This window comes from Manacus candei, unplaced genomic scaffold, assembly GCF_025592945.1.
Source record: "Manacus candei isolate 608988 ecotype Guabito, Panama unplaced genomic scaffold, ASM2559294v1 h1tg000005l, whole genome shotgun sequence".
Classification (NCBI taxonomy): Eukaryota; Metazoa; Chordata; class Aves; order Passeriformes; family Pipridae; genus Manacus; species Manacus candei.
Genome location: NW_026138053.1, coordinates 3,718,537 through 3,743,806, shown reverse-complemented (window position 1 = coordinate 3,743,806; position 25,270 = coordinate 3,718,537). Strand labels below are relative to the sequence as shown.

The following is a 25,270-nucleotide window of genomic DNA, read 5'->3' as shown; positions in this document are numbered from 1 at the left end:
TTCAATCCCATTTGCTTGCTTTATTTATTTATTTATGTACTTACTTTGTATTTTTACTTTTGGTATGTATTAGTTTTTCTTTTTCCCATATTGCTTCAGCATGCAATACAGCACAGTGCCACTTGCATCCCAGTGAGCTGCTATTTCCATATAAAAAGTAGAGTGTTTTACAGTCAAGCATATATTTTTAACACTGGGGAATTTAAACTGCACCATGTATTTGTAGAGGCTGCTCAGTGCAAGAGCTTCCACTTGAGAAGATCAAACAAATTGGAGAAATGTTCTGAAAAAAAATGAAAGAGAGGGAGGATGCAATTCAGTGAAAGCAAAGCAGGAATTTATACATAAGTGGGAAGAACCTGCTGTACAGATTGAGGCAGGTGGCAAAATAGTGATGAAAAAGTGTTTGGATCACCAGCATGATATAAATTCTGTTGTGGGGGGAAACCAGCATCCTCCCATGGAAATAGGTGCTGGAATGAGCTCTCTGCTTTCCTCAGCATTAGTGAGGGCACAACCAGGGAGGGCACTGTGGCTGGTTCTGGGAGTGGGGTTTTTTCACAAAAATGTACATCAGGAGGATAGCTGCAGAAACAACTGGAGATCTGGAAAACAGGATTTGAGAGGAAAGGTCAATAGAACTCAGGGTTATTTAACATGGGAGCAAATCAAATAGAGGGATAAGAGAACATGTTACAGTCTTTGAATACCTGCGTGATTACAGAGGGGAGGGGAATAATCTGTTCTCCATGGCCATACGGCAGTTAAAGGCAGGAATGATGGGCTTAACCTGTAGCAAGGAGTGGATTTGTCTGAGAAAGGAAGAAAGTACAAGGGGTGTGATAGCAAGGTCTGCCATTAAGCCCTGGGATGAGAGGCTTAGGGGTCCCCGTGGCTGCTTTCAGAACAAAGGTGGCACCCATCAATCAGGAGCTGTCGAGCAACCCAAGGCAGATAGAGGAGCCAGATAACCTCAGATGGTCCTTTCCTAGAAGTCTTTGTGTCTGAGTTTCATTTTAGCAGGTCCCTTCGGTCTCCAGCTCCTCTGCTGGACTGCAGATGTCCAGCAGCCATGCGATCACTGGTGTGACTCAGGGAAGCTCTGTGACAGGCAATTTACTTTCTTGGATCTCCCACCCACACCCAGCTGGAGGGTTAAATTTGTGAGTGGAATAAACCTTTCCTGTTTGAGGTAGAATCTAATTCTGAAGTGCTTTCACCAGCCCAGAGAACATTATGGTAAGAGAGGGACAGTCTGAGCGTACAGAAGACTGGAGGGCACCGAGCTGCTCTTTTCCAGACAGGGGAGCAGAACTGGGATGGGCACAAGCACAGTAATTTCAGCATGTCTAGTGAGGAAGAGAACAGATTAAACCAAAGCCTCAGTCTTTATAGAGGACTGTGGTATAATTCCATTAAAAATTTCATGATGGAAATTGCTGTGTGCTATAGCTGCTGTGAAGTACAAGAAGAAAACAGCACGTAAATACTGGAAACTCCACTTAAGCCAGAGAAAACTTTTTACTGTAAGGGTGACTGAACACTGAACAGATTGTTCAGTGACTGGTAAAGTATGGAGCAACTTGCTTTGAACAGGGGTGGCTGGACTAGATACTCAGAAATCTCTTCCAACCTCAACTATTCTGTAATTCTGTTCTATGATTCAGTGAAGAACAATCATACAGGTGATGTCACATAGCAGGATTTTGGCAAAACTTACTCTAAATCTGTGAGTAGCCCTGATCTTTGATAATACTTCTTGGAGTACAAGAAGGATGTAGACCTGTTGGAGTAGGTCCAGAGGGGGGATGCAGAAATGATCAGAGGCTTGGAACACCTCTCCTGTGGCTAACAAATGGAAAAGACAACTATGGCCAGATTCTGTCTAGGAACAGATTGGTAAAACTGACTCCCCCTCATTCTCTGTTTCTCTTGTCTAGCCAATTTTTCTTTGCACTTTTATCTTTCACCATTGCCAGCTTTTGAGGTTTGGCCATAAACAGTTAATGTGAAAGATCTAGGAACAGCAAATCCAAAAGGAGGTGTAAAGAATGAAAAACTACTTTTTTCTGTTGTTTTGAAGAAAGATTTTTGTTTTCCTGTGATTGAAGGGAGAAAAAAAGTAACCCTGCTAGCTACTTCCAGCTGAAATAAATCCGAAGGAGAAAATACTCATATAGCAACAGTCTCTAGATCCCAAAGTCTGTTTGTAATTATTCAATGCCTTCAATTCACTTTTGTTTCAGAAGTACATCCTTAGCACTAGACTACAGAGGAAAAAAATATTTTTATTTGCCTCTTTTACAACACACCTGTTAGCCACACGAAGAGAACTGCTCTGATGGAAAATTCACCCATGGAAAATTTCAAAGTCTTTAAGCTCCAAAATGTGATCTCTAACCTTTTTCTATTTCTGGAGTGTGAGATCCTGAGTTATGGTTCCTGAAGGCTAATGCTACTGGTGTGCCAAAAGACTCAAATGATGATCCCTTGTAACACAGTTTGTTTAAATTCCATGCTGGTGTAGTAAACAGCAAGCACCCTCTATTGTTTTATCTGCTTTCTGCAGATACACTGACACAATTTTATCCTTCTCTTCTTCTTTTATATTTGGGGGAATCTTGCCTGGATTAGAAGATCTTATGTTCCACAGCTCAGGATGTGACATATCAGCACCATGATCCTTGTAGAAAGCCCCAGAGGATGATTCAGAACAGGAAAAGAAGGCCTGAAAAAAAAATTGTTGTGGAAAATAAGGTCAGGTGCATGTTTAAGTGGCATGTAGTCTGTGTAATGGGATCAATTTAGGACCAGCAGAGAGGGGAGAGGGCTACTTGTCAAAATTCCAGCACCTTGTACAAGAGCTGTACTGGTCCTGGGAGGCTTCCCATGAAGCTCCAAACCAGGCAAGGCTCTGCTTCATGCTTAAGAGTAGATGGATTCACAGCCCCAATTGCTGGCTCTGTTTATCTCTCTGAGTGTGGTACAAATCCTAGTTATTAAAAATCAAGAACAGAAAATCCAATTCTAGATGTAATATCAGTCCAGGTCCAATTTTGAGTGGGTGAAATAAACTAACTTCAGACACCAATGGATAGTTGACTGCTGCACAGTAAAACAACACAATTTAGTACAATTTTCCACAGTTGACATATGTTGATCGATACAGGACTCAGAATTTAACAGGCATAGAATTTCAATTAAACTGAATTACCGAAGAGTATAGTCATCACCGTGCTGGGGAAGAAGTGCTTTAGCAAATGAGACAGACAGCTGCACTTTATGCATAGAATAAGAGAATGTTTTGGGTTGGAAGAGACCTTAAAGACCATCTTGTTCCAACCCCCTGCCATGGACAAGGACACCTTTAGTTAGACCAGGTTGCTCAGAGCCCTATCCAGCCTGACCTTGCCATGCTGTGTTAAAGCTGTGCTGAAATAAAAAGTGAGCTTTAGCTTTCTAAATCAATTGTTACCAAAACCATATAATTAATTTTCGAATTTTATTTTTCTTTCTCACCTTTTCCATTCCTACTGTGGCTTTGAAAAGGGTAAGCACTGATTGCTTCTAAACTGACAGGCACTTTGTTCCACAAGTGGGCATGAAGCAAACACAAGCCCGGGTGGGTAAATTCCCTTTTGATGACCTTGGTCAGCAGCTGTGGTCTGCTCAGCCAAAATAAGGGTGGGCACAGCCACATGCACATGCTGTGTGGTGCACGTGCATAAAAGACCTTGTGGATGTGCATTACAGGCCTGTTGCTCACTGACATGCACTTGTGTGAATGTGCACACTTCAAATTCCCTCCTGTTGTTGCTCTTCCTGCAAGCACTGATGTCTTGAGTTCAGAAGACCTGACTTCGTGGTTTTGTCTGTCCCAGGGTCCACTGACTGTGTCATAAAATTGTTGCAAATACTGACAGAGAGAACCCACCTGTTGTCACTTGGAGGTGTTTATATTCTTTGCAGAAAATAGCAAGAAGGAATAGACTTGTTTCAGTCGGGTAGATGAGTAGATTTTGATTGAGGTTAAGAGACAGGAGTAAAGCAACACAGCCACAAGTGATTGAATTCCCAGTTTAGGAGACTTGCATCATCAACACTGTCTTCCAGCTCTGGCAGAAGTGTTTGCTCAAGTTGAATGAGAAAGTAGTACAGCAAGAGAGACTGCTATTTACCATGCTGCAGCTGGGTGTTTCAGAAGGATTTCTCTTGGATACCAGGAGGCAGGTCTAGGTTTCCCTGAAGAAGCAGGTGCTTTCAGCTGCCTCCAGCTTGTTTTGCTCTGGAGAGCTGCTGAGTGCAGGCTGTCTTTTTCAGAGCACAGTACTCTCAAAGGCAATGAGTGTGAGACAGTTTCTGTGTTTCTGGGCCCTTCCCTGGAACATCCATTACCAGCCAGGTCACCAGGGTGTAGGGAAAGGATAGGAACTGTGCATTCAGAGGTGACCCAGTGTCTCTAAGTCCCCACAGGTCTGACTGTGCTGAATTTGAATGCTCCAGAGAGTGGCTGTGAGATACTGTGAATGGTGTGACATATACAAGGAATTGCTTTTATATCTTCCGATGAGAATGTTGTCCATGTGTGTGAATGTAGTGCTGAATTAACAGCCCAAAAAAATGTATCCATGGGAAAGCTTCCCCATGCCACTGTGCCTCAGCTCTCATCTGGTAGAACCAGATTTAGAGGTGAAAAGTAAAGACTTCTCAATAGCCCACTGTGTGCCTATTTTCTCTGTGAAAATGTGCAACAAGGGTGCCAACCCTGTCAGCAGGTTTTGTCTTGTGGACACATTTCCACTGGCAAATGGACCTTAGACCACCACATTCCCATCAGCTGCATGATTCATGTGGTGGATTTGCTTTTTCAGATCATTATCTGCTCCAAGCTGATTTTCTCCAGCATTTTGTAGGTGCCCACCTGACCTTGTCCCCTCTAAAGCCCAGGCCCAGTCTAGACATGTTTATCAGTTTCTTGTTCACCTCCGTTTGGGGAGAGACCACCTTCACCTGCAGCCTTGGGTGTTTTATAGAAAGTAAGGTTTGAGTTTGTTTCTCTGGATGCAGGTGAGCATTCTGGAGCTCTAGCACCACCTCTTCATCTCTTGATGTTGTTCTCCTGGCAGGGAATACTGTACAGATCTGTAAGGTGGCCTTTGGCATCTCTCTGACTCCTTTTCATGTAAAGCCTCCTGCAGACTCAGATCCTGACAGTATGTGCTGTCTTTTCTCTCTCACATGCTTTCTCAATGGACTCCTCCTCTTTGAAAACTTAGAGTCTGATTCTTCTAGTTTAGAGGTTAATTCCTATCATGCTGTACTCATAGCTCTTCCTACCAAGTATCATTAAATTCACTTCTCTGTGGCTAGGGATACCTCTTATTTACACAAGAGTCCCAACATCCCCGCATTTGCAAACACAATGATTACATATCGTTTTCCTGTCAGGTCTGGCAGGTTAAGAGCCTGACTGCTGGCACAGTGGCTCTGGTGCTCTATGCAGAGTAGTTCACTTGTATCTCACCTGCTCCAGAAGACAAAGCCTACAGAAGCAGCACTAATTTTAAGCTACACTAGGTACTCTGTCGTTTACTCCAGTTTTTCTGTCTTCTATGGCTTTGTGAAGTAGCAGGACCTACTTTGAATCCTTCTTTGGCTTGAAAATCACATTTTTTAAAAGTATCCGTGACTACTGTGAGAGTGGTAAACCTTTTTGAACAGGGAACCAGTGATATCACTCTGGATTCCATAGTGGTCTCTTGGCATCAAACCATATTTAGGTCACATACAACTCAGGCAAGCTGTGGTTTCTGTCTGTTCAGGAAACTGGAGCAGCTCAGAGTGAGCTACAGGTGCAGAAGCACCTGAGACAGAAGCACCTGAGACAACTACAGAAGCACCTGAGACTGGTGCTTCTCAGGTGCCATCTGGTAGGTCTGTGCAGCAGTGGAGTCATGGCAGTGACTGCATCATGGTTCTAACTGAGGTCAGATCCCTTTAGGGGAATTGAAGTTTTAGAATATGTGTAGACATTAAAATGTTTGCTCATTTGGACTGTAGTTAGAGAAATAGAAAAAAAATCTATTTACATAATGTATATACTGATCCTCCGAAATTTTGCTGCCTTATGGAGACATTAATTAGTGATACTGGGTGGGATCAGTATGAATCTCCCTTGCTTCAGTGCAAGATCAATTGCATTTATAGGACATCCCAAAGAGGACAGATCAAATGTTGTCTGCACCAAGTAGGATCTTGCTCATTTTACAGACTATGTAGAAAGAGTACTGTTAAATTGTTGTTGGCTTTGTTTGAGTGTTTTTTTAAATTATTCTTTCAGGAATCACTGTTCCTTCTTTTGCTGTCACTAACACTTCTGTCTGAGTGAAAATAAATGGAAAGGAAGCACAGTCCCTCTGTACAGCATTGCTCTTTTCTTGCTTTCTGGAGTACCTGCTAATTAAATGGGTGATTTGTTACATTTCCCCTGCTGTATGAAATACGTTTGTCAAAAAAAAAAGGGCCCAGACTGGCTGCCAAGACAAAACCCCTTGCTGAGAGAGTGAGAGGCGTGTGGCCCATTGGAGGTTACATTTTCTGGGTTTCAAATTTAAGATTTTCCCTTCCCACAGGAGTGCAGAAGGTCATATCCAGTACTTGAGTTAGAGATGGCTGACCCCAAAAATTACGCCATAAGGCAGGGAGGGAGCTGAGGTGCTGGCAGACCAGAGCAGGGTTAACACTTGTGAGTGATTCTAGCTAGCCCTGTGCTAGCTCCAGAGATGATTGCAACAGCTCTTTCTTTTCAAGTAATGATCACCTGGGTAGAAGCTTGATCCAGGGCCTGATGGACATGGAGGAAGATTTCCCACTGGGCCGGGATTTGCATTTCTTCATCCTTTTGCCTGGGAGTGCCTATTAGTGGAGCACTCAGAAAAAGGGAGGTTGCTCTCCAGTTGGCAAACAGAGAAATTGCCAATTGTTGGCCTTCAGGCACCTGAAGATAGAGCTGTGTAGGACCAGTAAAAGTTAACTGTTGTTGACAGTCACCGTCTCTGTAAATGGATTTTGGTAATGTTGGGAATAGCCAAGAAAGCTGGGCAGGTCATGGTAGGTCAGCATGCTAGGAATGGGTATTGTTGCTTTGCTCTGAAGACTGACAGTAAATAACAAGGAGGTTCGACTCTTAAAGGGAATGTTAAAACAGAATTGGACTTCAGCCTGTACAAATTTTGTGTTTGCACACATTTGGCAAAGCCAGAGGTTGTTCCCTGAGGTCACTGCACATTGATGAGAGGGGAGCTTGCCTTGGGAGCACTTCCTCTTTCTTGCAGTTACAGAAATCCACAGATGAGGTGAAAGGAAAGGATAAAACATGTTTCTGCTTGAATCTGGGGTCCTTGAGTGGAGGTTATATAAACATCTCGTAGCATAAAATTGGAGAGGAACTATATACTTACTGAAATAGATGAAAGAGGAAACAATTTTGTATAGAGAGGATGAATATTTCAAACAAACCTATATTCTCCCTAACAATATCATCCACCCTCCTCTAAATGCTATTGCTGGGCAAGGCGTACTTTGAAATCCTTCAGACGTGCACCCCCAGGAATCGCTCCCTAGAAACCTGTCCTGCATTCCTGGAAGCACCAGTTCTGTTCTTTCTGTCTTCTGCAATGGACTAAGAGAAAAGAAGGATCCAGTATCTGCCTGACACCTTGATCCAGCCTGAGGATACCCTTGGACATAACTGGGTTTTGAAACATTTTGATCATAAAAATTAAATGAAGGTGGGGGCTAAATCTTATTTCCCACTGCTGCTGCTCTCGCTCATCTCTGACACCAGTATTTGATGTATGTAATCAGCTGATCTGTGCTGGAAAGGTTAGAAGTGAAGGATGTTCTTGTCTCTTACAGATTAGCAAAATGTTAGAGTAGCTTTGGCTTTATGAGATTTGAGGTAAATTGGCTAAGCCCACCTAAGTGCAAACTCATAGTTTGCTGGAGAGGTTATAGCCATAGACGGAGAAGGGGAAGTTTCTTTTGGATCAAGTTTTGCTGTACAGACTTGAAATAAAGCACAGGGTAGATTTTAAACTTCATAGTGCCAAAATATCTTTAGGTTTAGACAAGTAATCTGGCAAAATCAAGACACTTGACAGGATTTCTGCTGTCTTGCAGTGCAGAAATCTTATACAACTGCAAACTCTTTCAAGTTTTTCTCAGTCTTGAGCTCCCAGGTATAGGATTAAGCTGAAGGCTGGTTTCACTGCCAGGATCTTGATGGTCATAGATAGTATGAAAACCAGAGGCATGCTCATACTGCAGATTTGAATCCAGATTTTTTCCTCTCTTCTCCTCAGGAGCCCCATTTCTTTTCCTTGCACAGCTAAACACAGAATCTCAAAGAGAAATGCTTTGTAAGATGCTCATGATCTCCCTTAAATTGTGGACTGTGGCCTTTTTTCTTCAGTTATTACTTGTTTTGTAAGATATAAATGTGATTTTGCCCAGGGGTGTGTTCAGTTGCTTCAGGCAATCTGGATACACAGGCTCTGTCAGGATTTGAGGGTCAAATGCTGTGTGTCATTTCACAAGTGGCTTCTCTTGAGTTTCTTTCAGTCTCCAGACTGATCTTGCTGGGCCTCCAGCTGCAGATGGTGACCTAGCACACCCCAGAAACTTGTGCTTTTCCCTCGGCACGTTCCTGTGGTAAGGGGGAAGAACAGCATGAAGAACAACTTTTCAAGAAGCAAAGCCTCAAGGAGGTAATCACAAGAAGGAATTATTCACCTAACCAGCAGATGCCTTCTAGGTTCAGCTGATGACTTTGTTTTAGCAATTCCATTTGACTCCACCTATGAAACCCATCCTTTATCCCTGCATCCTAATTTCAGTTTCCATAATCTCTACTACACCCTCTGGAGTTAGATTTCCGTATGAGTTAGAGGATGAGAGGAGAAGCAGGGGTTTGTTGGGAAAAAATGTGCTAGTAATATTCTTTCAGCCTGGAAGACAGAGCTGCCACCAATTCCTAACAATGAGAGGCAGATTCACATCCAAACTGGCCCTATTACCATGGGGAAACTGAGTCAAAGACATTACAGATGGTATTTTAGCTGGGAAATCTGTGTGACTTTAAGAACCTTCAGTCAGTTTTAGGAGCCAAGGTCAATGCCCATATCTGAATAACTTGGTTCCTCTGTCGTCACTTGATACCAAGCTGGACAATCTGGGCAAAAATAGGGCGTTTCTTCTCCCAGTCCTGTGCTTTGGCAGTTATAGTGCCTCCCATCTCATGAGATTTTGTGGAAATCACCCTTCTCCACCATACCTCAGTTTCTCTGCTTGTAAAATAGGGAACCTGCGCAGTTTGGAAAGAGGGTGAGCAATTTAAGTCTTGAAACTGAAACTGAAAAACGTGGGGGTGCCCCTAGTTGCTGGCTGTGCAGCCTGTGTGACCTTTGCTTTTAACAGTGCCACAGGACATGTCCCTTTGCAAAGCTCCAGAGAGTCCCCTGCAAAGCTTTCTATCACCTGGACCCTGCGAGATCCGATCTGTCTCTGCGCAAGATCCTCATCACTCACCGAGCTTTTAATTCCTCAGAGAGGCAGAGGAGACAATATTCAGCAGCTGGTTATTTCTTCCTTTCTCTCAGTCCCTCACACAGTGTGTCAGTTTAAAAAAAAAAAATGGCAGAGAACTGGCCATTAGCAAGGAAAACAGTTTAGGGAAGAGACGAAATAAAAATGCAATCAATTATCTCTCACCGTGCCCAGGTGTGTGGGTGCAGTCAATTTTCAAAGTCATCGAGAATTTTAGATGAGAAAAGGGAAGCTGTTCATGGCAAATTGCAAGTGCTGGGGGAAGGGGGAGAGAGAAGGAGAGAGAAAGCAGAGAGGGGAGCGAAGGAGAGATTAATTTCCCTCTTGAGTGAGAAGTGTGTTTGAGACAGACAGATGGGCTGTAAATACTCCGAAGCAAGGACAGGAGCTGAGACAAGGGAGAGGCTGGTGATTGAAGTGTGACTGTGATGGAGGTAGTACATTTCCTGGCCAAGGTGACTGGTTTTGTTCTGAGAGGGGGAGATTTCTGAGACGTGGCTGCCGCACTTCACCTCAACCTAGACCAGGACAGCGTATTTAGACTTGATAAGTGATATCCAGGTCCCAGTGGGGTTTTCCTTAAGGGTCAGCTTCAACTGCCTGCCTTGTAAGGGAAGTCTGAAGGGGGAGAGGGGAGGGGAAGGAAGAAAGAAAAAAAAGGAGAGGGGGAGGGGAAGGGAGGAAGGTAGAAAGGAAGGAAGGAAGAAAGGGAAAGACGCTCTTCTTCCCTCGTTAAAATTATTGAGCTGTCTACAAGTGGTGAGCGAGGGGAGCATGTGACCGGCAGTTAATCACATTGCTGTGAAATGTGACTGCTGCTGATAATAGGATCTTTCCTTCACTAGAATTTCTGTTTCAGAAGTAGTGATTTTCACAAAGAAAGGAGGTTGAGGGAGATATCATTTCAGATCTAGCAGAGCCTGTGTACATTTTCTTTAGGGAGGAAAACCTCCTTTTTCCTTTTCCGTTCAGCATCCCTGTTTGTATTACTACTGTCATCATCAAATTTTCGTTTTCACAGCCCAAACTCACAGAGGACAAATGTAACCCAGCTCCAGTCTGCCTGCTAGCAGATTAGTTCCCATTTAGTCTTAAAGTTAACCAACCTCGTTCCAATCAATTAATTCCTAGAACCCTTAATTTATTGATGCCCCAGTCCATGCTAGCCATCGAAAAGATGAACATCCTGCTTCAAAATGAACTGGTCTCTCTTTCCTCCAAGATGCAGGAATTATGAGAGAATGATAGTAAATAAGCATTTAGAAATCCCTTCTGTACAAAGGCAACAGCAGCACAGAGGAGAATAAAGGGGATTTTAGCATCCATGAAAAACAGTGCAATAAATGAATCAGGCTCTTGGGACAGAAGTAGCAGGGCTCTGGAACCACTGTAGGCTTGGCTGAGTTGGCTCCTTCCATCATAGATTCATCTAATGTACATCAGGTTACTGCAAGAGACACAGGTCAGTGAAAGGGTGTTGATCAAGACACCTTTCCACTTTCAGATTTTGCTTGGCAGAATCTCTTCACCCCTTTTTGGGGAGTATGAATTACTTTCACCCTTGTTCTATAGGTTTTTGACTGGATTTACTGGTTAATCCAACATGAAACTTCTCTAAAGCACACTGAAATAAGTAGAAGTCTCTCTGTTGGTTTCACTGGCTTGTAGATCAGGTGTTGCTAAAGCAGATGCTTTAGTCAGAACTAATTAGAGTTTATCTGATTTCATAAAAGAGAAAAAATTGTAGCATTGAAAATACTGAGGTTGTTTCCACTGAAAAGCTCCTTTTTTTAAATTTTGTGTCCATATTTTAAATAGTAGTTGATACTAACACATGTTCTTTTTTGAAAACACATGATTTGGAGAAAGAAAAGCACTTATAGTTGCTTTAATACCAAAAATGGAACAAACAGAATTGCAGGAAGCTCAAGTGTTTCTTCTGAGCAGTCTGGCATACTCTTCTGCCTGACAAATGATCTGCAAACAGACCCACATTTTCTCAGCTGCATCAGCTCTAAATTACTTTGCCAAGCAGTTCTTGGGTGGTTGCTCAATTGCTAGCTGTTCTTCATGGGAGCTTTATCCTTTGACAGGCAATCTGCTTCCAGTGGGCTCTCCTCTCCCATGGGTTTGTCTCCTTGTGACTGCAATGACTGAACATGGGTGAGGCATCATTTCGTGGCTGTGAGAGGTGAGCCAGTGGAACAATAATTTCCTGAAAACTGTGAGGAGGGCAATGTACAGCAAGCACAAATGCAACTGGAGCAAAGGCATTTTCTCCTAGAAAATATTTGTGGAAATATTTTTGATACTAGTCCCTGGTCTCCTCACTAGACCACATGTCTAGGCCGTCTCCTCTCATGCAAGAATCACCTTGATTAAGGACAGACATGTTCTAGTGGACCAAGTGAGGCCATGGTTCCTTTTCCTGTTTGTGCTGCTGCATTTTCTTGTTGGGGTTGAAAACATTACGTCCCCTTTTGCACTTTGGTTTCAATACATGTAGGATGGAGGAGCCCAGCAGCTTTTGAAAGGTTTTTACTGTTGGCAGGTATTGTTTTATTTGTTGTGGTGACCAGCTCTTTATGTCTCATAAGTTCAGCTTTGGGAACACCACCACTTTAAAGAATGTGCTGGAGCAAATGTTGATTCCTTGCTCAGGACTTCAAGTTGTGCCTGTGCGATGTTCTCTTTGATCCTCAGTAGGCTTTCCAGACCACAGAAAAGGGAAATTGGTTCTGAAAATGTCTGAGCCATGTTTATCCAGCTCTGTGCCCAAGCAAATTTGGGCAGTTTAACTGATGTGCTCAGCTCAGAGATGTTTCCTTGCTGCAGGAGCAATATTGCTCCCTGTACCAGGAGAAGGGGCTCTTTGCTCAGTGTGTATCATATATTCTTCCTTTGAACACTGGCTGGTGACAAAGACAGGCTGTTGGAGTAGGTCAGGCTTGGTCTGACCTGGCTTAGTATTTCTTGTGAAAGAATCCTTTATTCCTGCTCTCTGTGGGGTTTTTCTAGACAGGACAGAAACTCCCTGTCCTTTTTCTGCTTTCTCTGCTCATTGTCTGCTAAAATAGCTCAGGTATATTTCTCTCTCAGCAGCTTCAGCTCCTGCAAAGTCATACACAGAGCAAGGACTGATTTCCTGTACCATCTTACTAAATGAATGGTTATTCTACCAGAACACAGTCCCAAAAATATCAACTCCCCCAACTGCTGCCAGGCCCTTACAGTGTGATCCAGCTGCCTTTCCTTCAGGTTTCCAGCATGCTTGAGGTAGGCCTGAGGGTCCTATTTGAATGCAGTTCAAGACACACTGTTCTGCCTCATTTCCAGCCTCACCACTCCATTCTCTAACCTGTCATCCCTTGTCTCCTGTTCCTGTACCCTCCAGGCTTGGAGCCCCACTTGCATATGCTTCTTGCTTCCCCTCTTGTTTGCTTTAAGGAGTTCCTCCCTTTGCCCATACCAGCTTGTTTTCACAGGCAGTGTATTTATTTTTGGCTGGTGCACGCCAGCGCTTGGACATAGATTCAATTATCTTAGAACAATTTCCACTTGCTCTGGTTTTGCTCTTTTCCTTTTCAGTTTCACTGAACACTGCCTGTATTTTCTCAGAGCTTTTTCAACTGCAATACTGCATGCTTCTGTTCTCCCCCCTTTTTCACTTTCTTTTTTTTTTCTTTCCACATTTTCCATGTTTTCATTAAGCTCCCTCGCTAAACTCTGGTGACCATTCCTCCATTGCTGTCCTTTCTGTACATTTGCACTGAAAAGGGTCTAAGTTTAACCTCAGTGTGTTAAATGCTCCCTTCACCTGGAAGGAAATCAACGGTACAGGCAGATTGGGGTTTTACCTACTCTCCTGTACTAAAATGTCTTTCTTTCTGATGTACAGCAATCTCCCCCTCCCTTGTGGTTTTACTCTTCCCCGTTTTTCCATTAAAACTTGACTTATGCTTTATTTTTATGCCAATGGAGTGCACTATGGAGATGATAAGGGTCGCAGCTGCTTACTGTTCAGATGAAGGTGTTCCTAGGTACATAATCTTCCCTGAGAACCTGCCTACACTCAGACTTGCTGCTTTCCACTGCCTGTTTTCCCTTCCCTCTGGCTGGTAAAACATGACTATATTTGGACCAGCTTTTCATAAAATGTCGTATGTTTTTGTAACAGAGACATTTTGATTCACTATCCACAACAAGACGGGATTCTACAAGTAAGGAAAGGTTTTGATTGTCCATCTCTGGAATCATCCAGACTGGATAATTCTGTGGAAGAGTTGCTTTGGTCAAAATCTTCAGGAGGGGGTAAGTATCTGAAGCACAGAGGTACTCAGGCCATTTTTAAACAAGCTGGCTTAGGCACAGGAGAAACAGCAGGAGGTGAGCTGTGCAGAGATACCAGCCTGCCACACAGCAAAGGGCTCCTCACCTCCACTGGGGCTCTCCCTACCTGGCATCCCTTGATTTAATCTGGGTGAGAACCTGTGGAGATACCCAAAAGATGGGATTCATTAAATTTATGAGAGAAGATGGCAGAGTGTGATCTACCGCTGCGTGAAGGTAAGCCACTTGTCAGAGCTGTCTTCTGCACAACTCCATTAGCATTAGGTAGTGGTGTGAGCTATCACAAAGGTATCTCCTTTAAATGTTCTTATTCCACCCACTCACCAACAGTTTGTAGTTCCTGGTGAGTACAGCCATGAGACAGAGACCTTTAGCCTTTCTGCTGTAAGTACCTGGGTATCACTTACTTATTGGGCATGGAGCTAATTGAAGGGTAGTTAATGCCATCAAGCATGGGGATGTATTTATATTTTTAACTACATGTAGGTGATTATCAACATTATAAATAATTACAGTCTGCCTCCCAGCCCCTCTGCTCCATTCCACCCTGCTAATTGCAACGCTTAGATCTCAATGAGCTCATTATGTTTTGTCGATATTCAGCTCTTTGGCTTTGCTCACTTAGTAGGGACCGGGGGGACGCAAATGGGAGCTGAAGATTGAAAATGCCAAGCTCCCAGGGATTTGAGTTAGCGATCATCGCTGCTTCATCTCTATGCACAATTTATTCAGCACTCCACCTTCCCTAATAAATTATAGATCCCTCAAAGGGAAGCTTTGCCAAGGGATGGGCGATTGCCTGGCTCACGGGGGAGCCCATTCTGCTCGGTATTGAGCATCTTTGACATCTGGTCTTCGCAGGATTGGATCCCTCCTGCCCTTCCCCTCCGCCCGTCTCTTCCACCCCTTTTGGGAAGCATTAACCTTTTCAATGTGATGTATGCGAAAGGGCGACAGTCAGCAGTGGCAGTTCCTAATGGATTCTGTTTGTCTGGTTGTTTGTTTGTCTGAACTGCCTGCAATGCTGTCCAGACCTCTTGGAAAAGCAAGCCAGAGTGCAACCAATATTTTAATTAGCAGCAAAAGGCAGAGAGGCTTTTAAAGAAGAACAGTGTTTGAATTCAGAAGTAACAGTAGATGAATGTGGGACAGGGGACTTGGGATTCAGTCCAGCTGAAGACAGTAGAACATAGTGCCTTAAAGAGGGGCTGGATTTTCAATTGCAGGCCAGAACGGTGTGTGGTGAGCTGGTTATTGTGGTCTCTTGGGGCTTGTGGGCTACAGAGGGGTGATTTTGTGCCTCTTACTCTTCTTTCTGGAAGTAAAAAAGGAGCAGAGTCTTGTCATAACTGCCTCACTAAGGACTGAGGAAAAACCCAGTGGAGAGTGGAAGATCTGAACCTAAGGAACTGAGTTACAGGGCAACCCTTTGCTGACCCCTCTGGTCAGGATTGGTTCTCCTTTCCCCTGTAGTCATAGCTGTTTTCCTAATTCTGTCTTAAGATGGGGATGCCACAGCCTCTCCAGGAGATATTTTTCTTGAGCTTCACTAGTCTTATCACTGAAAAGCCTCCTCCTAAATCTAATCTTAATCTGTTTTATTGTAAATTAAGGCCATTGCTTCTTGTTCCATCACCAGCAGATGCTGAAAAGTTTATCCTGTTCTACAACAGCCCTTATTTATTTGTACACTCTCTCTCTTCACTATTCTGTGGCCCAAAGTCCACAAATCTTTTCAGTTTTTCCTCCTTGGGTTTTCTGGACTTCTCATCAGCCTTTCTAAAGCCCCTAAAGTTTCAAGACAATGATGAAATTTAATTCTGCTGCTCCTGAAGGTGGTTTAACTCAGCTTTGTGACTCTACAGCCAAATACTGCTCCTTGCAAGAGCCTGGGAAGCAGCTGGGAGCTCAACCATCCAGCTTTGCAGTGACCAGAGATGGCTGCTGCTCACTGAAGTCAGTGTCAGCCCTCTGCATCAGGGCCAACAGCTGCAGCAAACATCCTTTGGCATTCGTGGGTGAATATTCCCTGGTGATTCAATGTGAACACCAGAGTCACAAGTGGGTCTGAGAAGGAGGAGCCCTCTCCAGGTCATGCAGAGGTTGGTGCTGTATCTCTTGGATGATACTGGAACCTGTGAATAGAGGCAAATAGGGCTCCTGAAATTATTTCTTGTTATAACATGGTGATAGAGATAGGCAACACAACCACTGAGTGAGACTGTGCCAATAGCAAAATAGGATGTGAGGTAAAAAATATGAAGGTTTATTAGGAAAAAAGTCATATAAAAGAATTTAACCAGAGGCTGCTGATTAAATTAAGGTCACAAGCATGTTATTATGAAAGCCCTTTTCACCAAGGATGGCAATGGCTCTAAAGCTGCTCCACCAGTTAATGCTCAATCCCCCAGCAAGAACTTGAGATGCTCTTTTTTATAACTTAAGGGCCTCTCCTACACTGACTGTACAGTGAGATACTGGCAGCCATTCCAGTAGAATTGGCTGTTGTTACAATGATAGGAGTTGGTGGATCTGAAGTTTGGCAATGGCTTATTCCCATCAGAGAAGTGAGGAGAAGAGAAGGGCAGTGGAGAAGGGGAGAGTCTGCAGACCTTTCCAGCATCTTTCTCTGGGACACAGCCCCACTGCTGCCAGCAGCCCTTCCCCAGGGGACATGATATAGGAAAACAAGCCAGCTTGGGTGAGTAGCTTTTTTAGCAAAGGCTTTGTGACAGCAGTCAGAGGAGTGTTATTTGTGGCAGGGACTATATATAACTATATTTGTGTGTGTGTAGATTAAATATATATGTATGTGTAGAGCCTTATCACTGCATTCCAGCTTGAGTATAAAACACAAAGGAAAAATCAAAGGGTTTAGAAAAAGCTAAATTTATCTGGGAATGGGAATTATAATAGCAAAGAGGCAATTAATTTGGGGGTGGTGGAGATTTTAGTAATATTTTACTTCTTCCCTGAAAAGACAAAAAATCATTACTTTCTCTACCTACTAGTAATAGCTCTAATCCTCTTCTTACCTTTCACCATCACCTCTCTGGAGTCACCACCTAACAATAAGGTGTGTCCAGCTGATACAGAGAGAGTTTTGGCCCAGCTCAAGTGTGTCCCTGCTTTGGGAAGGAAACCCCCCAAGAGCAGATATCCTGAGCTGAAGTGTGACACGGACCCCTGAGTCTGAGCGGGCAGTGTAGGCAGAAATGAGGTCTTGGCATTCACGGGCTAATGCCCCTTCCTTCCCATACTGCTTCATTTAGCTCTGGTTGTCCTCTCATCCTTCAGTGCCACTCAGTCTGAAGAAAAGCACCCACACACATCCTTCATCATTGATCCACCCCTTGCTCTGTCACACCAGCCCAGCCTGGTCCTTGCAGCGGGGGCAGGTGCCCTGTCCAGGCATAGTTCCCACTGCAAAACCAATCCCTGGATCTTCTTTGTGCTCTGACAGCCCTGGAAACATGCCACTCCCAGCAGAGCTTTCTGCTGCCTGCAGCCTACCCAACAGTGCCTTATTCTGAATCAATACTTGCAGATACTGGAGATAACTCAGGGAGAGAAATACATTAACGTAGACAAAGAAACAAAGATAATGATATTTTTTCTTCCCTCCTTTTTTTTTTCCTTCTTCCCTCCTTTCTCCCACAGAATAAAATTTTCTTTTCTTCTTCCCCCATCCTCATCTCTATGATCTGCACTTAGCAGAGCTCCAGACTCTTGAATTGTTTTACAGTTTTCAATAAAGCATTAAATCTTTTTTAAAAACTGCTTGTTTTAATTGAAAAAATTTCAATCAATCACCCCTTCTCTACCCTCTTGCCTTCCTCCCCTCCCCCAAACAGAGCCATTTGCAGTAAATAATCTGCAGCCCGACTTTCTGCTCTAAAGAAATAAATAATTCTGAATTTGCTGAATCCCGCCTGATCTCCCAGCTTTAAATCACTGCACTTTGTACTGAGCTCAGCTGAAATGTTGAACACACTGAAGCATGACTATTACTGAAGACTGCAAGTGTTTTTAAAGGTACAGCCTCTGAGGCAGTGGTTCTTTTTCCTCCCAGGACAGTCTGAAAGAGGAGCTAAGCCAATTCTTGAGGATGAGTGGTCCCTTCCCTGCATTTTGTCCACTGCAAATGCAGATGGGGCCTTGTCCTGACTTATCAAAGACTGACTGAAGGCAGGATGAATCCAGTGTGTCTTTGAGGAGGTTCTGAAGAAGAGGCATCTTGACTGAAACCATCTAACAGGCAGTGGACTGAGTCCTTTTCCAGATGGGTGATCTCAGGCAGGTTTCAGGAGGTCATCTGCATCTGCTCAGACACCGGAGAGCAGCTGCCCATGCTCCCAAGTGTAAACAGTTGCACTTGGACACAGAAGAGCCTGGAGTCTCCCAGGCAGGGGAGGAAGGTCCCCCCAAATCGTAGTGAGTCCTACAATCGCTGTCAGAATTCTTCAATTCTCTTCATCTTTCCTCTACTCAAAAACTTATAAACCAGCTATATGGAGGCTTATGTCACAAAGGAGCACAACCCTTGTATTTCTTAATTCCTCATATTGCTTAGTTAATCTTATTGCTGAATTTCCTCTTTTTAGGATTGCTCTTGTCAAAGCTATTGTCTATGCCCTGTCTGACGATGCAAGCTGCAGCTGAAGAGGGAAAATGCAGCACACAACTGATTACTGATGCCTAGTTGTGATTTATACAACTCGTGAGCTTCCAACAATTGAGATGAAAAATGGTTTATCCACACTTTGGTGTGTCGAAACACTCTTTCTACCATTTATCTTGAAACTGATTTTTTTGGGGTAGTGGTGAATGTTATGCCCAAAGCCGTGGGTGGAATGTCTAATGGAAACTTCCAGACATGGAACAATGGGGATCATGTTTCTGACCTGAGATGTGAGGGACTAAGAGGATCCCCAAAGAGTTCACCTTATGATTTTCAAATGTATTTTGTGGGGGTTAATTACAACTGGAAAGTACTGTACTGTTCTTGCATTTCCAATCAAGCTGAAAACAACTGTTAAGACTTTATTTTTCATGCTGTTTTTCCCTTGTGCATTTGAGAACATACATCAGTGATAGGAGAAGGTTGTGAATGCTGGATTTTCACTTGGAAATTTCTTCCCCTGTCCTCATCCCTTTTCAGTACATCAGAGAGAATCAGCTCTGTAATTTTCATTGACTGTGTAAAGAGCTGAGGTCAGCTAATCCACAAGGACTCCTTCCCAGAGCTGGCAAGTGACCAGAATTAAACAATAGCAAAGATCAGAAATGTTAGAATCACAAGAGATTCATCCTAGTATTTTCCTGATACTCTTATTAAAGATCCATCAGACATTAATGTGAGGCCAATAAATTCAGGCCCAAATTAATTTTGGGACAATTTGATGGAAGCTGTTACAGTCATGTTTTAAGTGTATAATTTTAAAAGTATACCCTTTATGGAGCAATGCTGATGCAATATTTTCATGAATTCAAATATAGTGGTGCTGAAATTCACTCTGGGTTTTTCTTTTTCAGTTGTGAGCTTGCTTCTGACCTCTGTCCCTTAGAAAACCTCATGAGGAGTCAGCAATGCCAAGATACTAAATAAACCATTTTCTTTGGTCATTTTATAGGTTAGGCCAGATTAACATTTACTTCCATCTCCCAGTGGTGTAACAGGACCATAAGATGGATAAAATGTAACTTTCATGGAGCAATGTGAAGATGGTATCGGGATAATGGAGCAGCAGCCAGAGAAGTCCCTGTAGAATCGTGTTCAATAGCACTGAGAAAGGGTGTGTGGATTCACAGGTAAAATGGGCTGTGGCCCTGTGGTGTTTCCAGTGTTACTTCGGGGGTGCTTGCTCTGGAAACCACGGATTTCCTGTCCCTGTCTGTGTCTCGGATCCTATGTTGAATCAAACACTCCCTTTTTATGGCCACTCTGCAGCTCAGTATCACATCCAGGTTTTCCCCAGTAGTAGAACGTGCTCGGCTGGGTGTCTTCTTCACAGGTGACTCTGGGTTGCAAAGGTAGAGTTGGCATCCACTGGTGCTCCACCACATTCCCCTCTGCTCCCTTTCAGCCTCTGCTGCCCCTTGATGGCAGGGTCGGGAGCACTTGGCTCTATCCAGGCACTGGCTCCCATGCAGCACCTCCACCTTCTTACCTTTTCCCTCTGTTCCCCACATCCAGATCTTAGGTGGGATCTTCCTGTTTCATTTTAGTTCCCGAGGAGGACAAGGGCGGTAGCTGGTACTGAAATGAGCTTGTGAGTAACACAGCGTGGTCCTTCCAGCACACTCCCTCTGGCAGAGCTAAAACAGTGCTCTCTCCAAGATACCTGTTCTTCAATCTCCTCTTTCAGAGGAGGAGAGAAAATTACAGGCCTCTGATTACTCAGGGAGACGAGCGCACAACTCCCATCTTTGTAATTTCTTCCACCACAATCAAGCATTTCAGGAAAGGGGCCTGAAAGCCTGAAATAGTCGGTCAGGGTTTTCCGCCTGGTGCCTTCCCTGACAACACACAAGAGGAATAAAAATGAAGGCTCGTCATTGCTGTTACATTTCGTTTCCAAAAGCATCTGTCCCATCTGGGATCAGGAGCTGAGGCTGCTAGGGATGAAAATATTCTCCTAGGGGAAAGTCCCTGTGCTATTCCCAGGCTGGCAGTGCTCAAGGCATTTACAGGTTTTAAGGCTGGATGGTCTGGTTGCATTTCTCTAGTTTGACCTGCTGAGTACCATGAGACAGTGTCACCAGTAATTCCCACATTGAGCCTGTGTCTCACACTGGAGCTACGAGAAGCCCTGTTCCTGTTGGCAGCACCAGACTCTCCCCAGAAAGCGTGGCCACATGCACCTCACGGCCCTGCAAAACCAACAGCCTGAAGCTTCAGTGCTCGCCTGGACAGGTTCTGCTCCCTCTGAAGTCAGCAGGGAGGACGGGGTAAGTCCAATCCCCTCCCCACACTCTCTTTTTAGAAGCTTCATCCTTTGATAACGATTTTGAAATATGTAACCAGATATACTAGACATTGAGAACCTTTTTTCATTTGAGTGAGTCTTGGAGAAGGATGCATCATCAGCACCATGTTAAATGCTGGTGGAAAGCCATAGAATAGCCCCTCTCCCCCTCGCCACCCCCCCTTCACCACCAAGTCTTTTCATTGCCTCAGTCACACTTTGCTTGGAGTGGGACCCCCAGTGAGATGTGATATGGGCAGCACCTGTTTATTAGAGAGCAGTGTCAGCACTGTGAAACAAAATAAGTAAGTAACTGGTGAAAACAGCTCTGCTAAAATAGAGGACTAGCTCTGATCAGGCTGGGCATGATATAACATGGTGGTTTAAAGCCGTGTAATGCCATTTTCCATTAGAGCTCTTGTTCGAGTCAGGAAGGGGTTTGATCCATTGATGGAAGCTGTTATACACAGACGAGAAAACCTCATCCATATTTCTCTTGAGATTGTACAAAGCTGACAGTATGCTCGCTGACCACAGTCATCTGAGACTCTCACACAAAATAACCCTCTTTTCATAAATAACAGGATTGTTGTTGTGGCGGACTGAGATTTGCTGTAGAATTCAGTTGTGTCGAACAAAGAGCTTCTTCTGGTTTTTAATTTGAGCTATTAAAAAGATTCATCTTTCTCTTTGTTCTCATTTTCCTTCCCCTCTTTCTCCCTTTCTTTTTTTTTTTTTTCCTTCCCCTCTGTCTGTCTTTAGGATAACTTAAAGCTGTTTGTCTGAAACAAAAGACTTGCGTGGGTCTGGTCAGTGGTGCCTCTGGATTGAATGGTCACGATTTCAAATCCTGCTTAGGACTAAACTTGGATGAATTCCATAAGCTAATAACGCAGCACAGTGTTTCAAATTGATGGAGGTGCCGTCCTCTAGATGAGACATAAAACCAGAGATCCAATCTGCTTGGCAGAGACCCCACAGGACTTATCAAAGATGAGTGGGGGCTGCTAACTGTTTTGCCCTTGTCAAATCCTTACCACCATCACGGTTTCTCTTGCTTTTCCAAAGCAATGACACTGGACCTTATGAAAATGAGATGGTGAATTTGAAGGAGCCATCCTTTTCCTAATTATTTAAAGCAGTTTGCAGTGTCTGGCAGAAGGGGGAAAGAGAGATAATCTACTCACTTGAAAGTGGAATGACCCTGAATTTCAAAAAGCAAAACAAAAGCGAGCGAATGGTGCCACCATGCTCTGCAGCAGTGACATTATTAAAGGATCAGTGAGCTATTAAAGCAGCAACATTTAGTACCTCCCCTAATGACTTGTACTGCTAACTGGTTTCCAAATTGAGATTTTTATTGCCTCCATGCACAGACAGAACAAGGCTGTGTCTGTGCTTCCGGAGGCTCGAGCTTAAGCAGACTGTTCACAATAGGATCAATGAATCGTGTCAGTTGAAAACTAGTAATGGCTTATGAGAGTTCCCACTCCTATGTCCTCTTTTCTTACCAGGGCTGGAAGCTTTGGGCTGTGGGGCATGGTGTGGATCATAAATACCCGGGATTTTGCAGAGAACCCATCACAATTCTTGAACTTCCTAACATCTGTGAAATTTGGCAGAGTTGTGCATAAACAGAATGTCCTGAAATCTCCCCAGATCTGCTCGTGCCATTCAAAGCGTGAATGTTGTGAGAAGGGCGTTTGCAAGAGGGACATTGGGCACACTGGTTCCCACTTCCAGATAAAAATATGGAGCATGGAGGAATAAGTCTATGGAGGAGGAAGGGAGACAAAAAGGTACTGCAGACACTAGTGAAAGTGAAGATACACCCAGATACACCCATGTTTCCACCATGACTCTGCCAAGTAGATTTTGACTGTCTTGTATGAGCTGAGCTCCCATGATGGAAATAGCTGGGAAATATCCTTCTGTCAAGTGCAGTTCAAGCTAGGAAGGGAGTTCCTGTGGGCACACAGCATGTGCGATTGCAGAAAGGAAGCTGGTTAAAAACCAACCAACAAACCAAACCACCTAGCAAAAGTGGGTTCTGGTTGCAGTTGCTGTTATTTACGTGCTCAGGATACACTGTAAGCCAAACTGGAGTTTGGGTCTTCCATGCACCTGAGATAAATGCAACTATTATTGCTTTAATTTGTTTTTCTCCATTGGTCCTGCACACATGTGCTGCAGGAGGTTGCTGAGTGAATCATACCAGCCCTCACCCAGGCTGGACAGTCACAGGGAGAGACTGACACTGCTGCTTCTGGTTTTATGTATCAGATGCCTGATTTCCATGACAGAAACCGCTCATCCTTTGCAGGAGCGACAGGCAGAGCAGAGGGGGTAGGACGGCTGCAGAGACCATTAGAACATGCACATTTTTTATCCCATGCTGGTTTGAGTCTCTTTCCATCAATGCTAACTGCAAGTTATTCCAATTTTGTGACTTTTTGGTGGCTGCATGTGGCACAGGTTTGCATTTCCAGTTTCTTCACACTTCCCATCCATCTGTGTGTCCAGGCTCTGCAAAACACCCTTACCTTTTTTGACAAAGCTAACAGGTCGCCATGTGGGCTGCAAAGTATGTTCAGAACTGTAGAAAAATGGGGTGAAGTGGCCTTAGAGGCCCTTCTACACTTCCTTACCCAAACTCCATGCAGGACCCGTTAGACCTAAACCATTTATGTCTAGTGTGGGTTTAACCTGTTCTTGAAGACCGCTGGTCTGGAGATTTCCAGATGTGCTAAGGCAGGTCGTTCCAGTGGTTAACCATCCTTAGGTTTAGAAAGCTGTTCCCAAGACCTGAGCTCAGCAGTGGAATTGGATTCCTGCTGGTCAGGGTTAAGGCAGAGTTGTAAGGCAGGAGCTTGTGGAGCCACTTCCTTGGCTGCACCCACTCTCATCTAAGGACTTCCTCCCCCAGGACAGCAGGTCAGGTGTTTCCCACTGTGCAAACACCAGCAGTGTAGACAGGGAGAGAAAAGGGCATCAGGGCCATTCCTGGCAGAGGAGCTTTCTGAGGCTGGCACTGACAAAATGTCCTAGAGACTTTACTGAGTCCAATTACCACTTTATGTCTTTAAAGTGGTGAGTAAATGAAAGAAACTACAAGATCAAGCCACGTTAGTCTTCTCAATCCCTTAAGTGTCTGACAGCCCTCTCCCCTTCTTTCTCGCTTCCTCAGACTACTCTGAACTCTTAACCTTCGCCACCGCTTTGAGTTCACATCTGCAGAAACCAAGCTACCCCCAGCCACCCCCAGGCTCCGGTGACAATCACAAAACACTTCCAAAGCAACACTGCCCTCCCTCGAATTGATGAAGTTTAGGCTGTCTCCGACTTGCTGAAGTCTCCTGCACGTACGGTTGGTCTCGCCCGCCGGCGCTGGCTGCAGGGGAGCTCGCTGGGCACGGCCGCAGCCGGGGAACAGCCGGTGCTGATTCACACAACCAGCTCTCCCTGTCCACGCAGACAACAGCCGGGAACACCAGCTGTTCAGGCTGTGCTGCGCTGCTGGGCTGAAGGATATAGATGCCCACAGCACATATGGTATTAGGATCGCAGCGAGCGTATCAGGACAGACCCCAAAACAGAAGGGACGGATCCGTGTAACCATCACCAGGCACAGCAGTGGGAACTGGAAAAGTGGGACAAGATCACTGAGGAGAAAAGCAGCGTCAGGAGTCATCCTCAGCCGCTAGAACTGGACCTCATTGCAGCACTAGCAGAGCTGGTGGCTGGCTTTTTTGCAGAAGTAGAGCTAAAGACTGTCATGTCAGTTTGACCTTCCTTGTAAATAGATAAATAAGTGGTAAACAGAGATCTCACAGTGATGCCTGAACCTGATGTCTCATGCTCACTTGTTTTGATGTGCCTAATGTAAGTGGGCGGGTAATAAAAGCTTCATTTAGAAGCCAGCATCTTCACAGGCGCTGCTGGAAGCCCCTGGGACACTGCACTTCTGGAATTTTCTTCTAATGGAAACATCAGCAGATAACTATTGATAAAGCAGAACATGCATGCACGCACACAGAACAACCCAGCAATGGTTTATTTTCCTGGACTGCTGGGTGTGGATTGCAAAGGTCTCTTTAGATTCCCCAGGTTATGTTCCCACCTCAGCTGCTGCATCAGCACTGCTGAGATGCCCGCCACGGTGACCATTTGGGACAGTGCCCTGAAGAAGTGTGGAGTTATTGTAGTGTGGGTAGGCATCTGTTCCAAACAGGCAAATAAAGGAATCTTCAGCTCCCATAATACAGCTGTGGATAATGGCATCCTCTTCATATCTCCCACCCTGTAGATAAGGAGATGCTTCTCTGTAACAAGCAGACATAGTGCTG

General features: G+C 44.3%; 1 protein-coding gene across 2 annotated transcripts in view; it reads left to right on the top strand.

Annotated features, from left to right (window-relative positions):
- The window catches only part of LOC127476644 (BEN domain-containing protein 5-like), a 906,516-nt gene that overhangs the window by 867,742 nt on the left and 13,504 nt on the right, over nucleotides 1-25,270 (top strand). The gene's annotated exons all lie outside the window — the stretch shown is intronic.